Genomic DNA, 1344 nt, shown 5'->3' on the forward strand with positions numbered 1-1344 from the left:
CATTATTAATGTTTATATTATAACTATTATATATATATAATTAGTAATATAATTATATTAATAAATAAATATTTAGTTAAATAAATATTTATTATACACATATTAACATAATAAATATTATAATTTGTCATCAATAAAATTAATTTTTTTCTTAATTTATTTTTAAAAGAAAATTCTTTTACGGATATACTAATGCAAGCATAATAATGTTAGCAATATTTCAACTGTTCAAAGGAAAAATATATAAAATATCGATTCCTCTCTCGAAACAGACACAATAATTCGATACAATGTTTGTTCTTGATGTTAAATTTTTTTCTGCGGACAGCAAAGACGTTAAATCCGAGCATACGGGGCATCTCTTACCGTCGCCGATATGCTATAAAGATATATTTACATGACGCGTCGATCGCTCGCATTGGAAATACACGAACCGAAAAGAAAAAGCGTGCCGAAATTTATCGCGACGGTTTGACGTCGCCGTATCTCTCGTTGGTCCGTAGAGATCGGATCGAATTCGCCTTCAACGCCAGCCTCCGAGCGCCAAAGCTCTTTCACGTTCGCTATCGGATCTTTCGAAATTGTGCGGGGCGTAAGCTGTATTATCATGAATCTAGACGTAGACAGGTAGCAAAAGCTGATTTAAACCCGTTTCTATCAATATAGATTAACTTTAATCTTGGTTTAATTTACTTTTTATCTTTTTTAATTTTAATAATTAGCAAAAGATTAAGGTTGACATTAATAATTTACACTGTTAGATATTAAAGGAACAATGATAACTTCTAAAATTAATCTTTTGATTTTTGTTTTTAAATGATTTATTGTTTTTATTTTATATGCGTGTCAAAATATAAATTGAATAATTACTGTAATTAAACTGCTTAGTTTCAAAATAAAGAATATTCACATTAACAAATTATGTACTTATAATAAAGTATGTAAATAATAAACTAAATTTTAATTATATTTAATACGTTTTTTTAGTTAAATTGCTTAATTCAATAAAAATAAAAACACCATTAATTTTAAGAATAAATTTAACTCCATTGTTTTCATTAAATTAACGATATAGGCGATCTGTAAAAAGACTTAAAAATAAATAGCTGACTTATATTCGTATCAATATAGATTAAAACTCAAATTAAGTGATTTTTATAATTCGAAAGTGCATAAATCTATTTAGAAGTGTATTTACAAATGGACATTATAGCAAATATTGGATCAATTCTTATTGAAAATTCTTAATGCAAGTCACTCCCTCGGAGACATTATTCGATGTAAACAAACAATTAAAACCTTTTGATAGTCATGAAAATCTCAATGTTTATAGACTATATTTGT

The sequence above is a fragment of the Atta cephalotes genome (assembly GCF_000143395.1).
Source record: "Atta cephalotes unplaced genomic scaffold scaffold00002, whole genome shotgun sequence".
In the NCBI taxonomy this organism is placed as follows: Eukaryota; Metazoa; Arthropoda; class Insecta; order Hymenoptera; family Formicidae; genus Atta; species Atta cephalotes.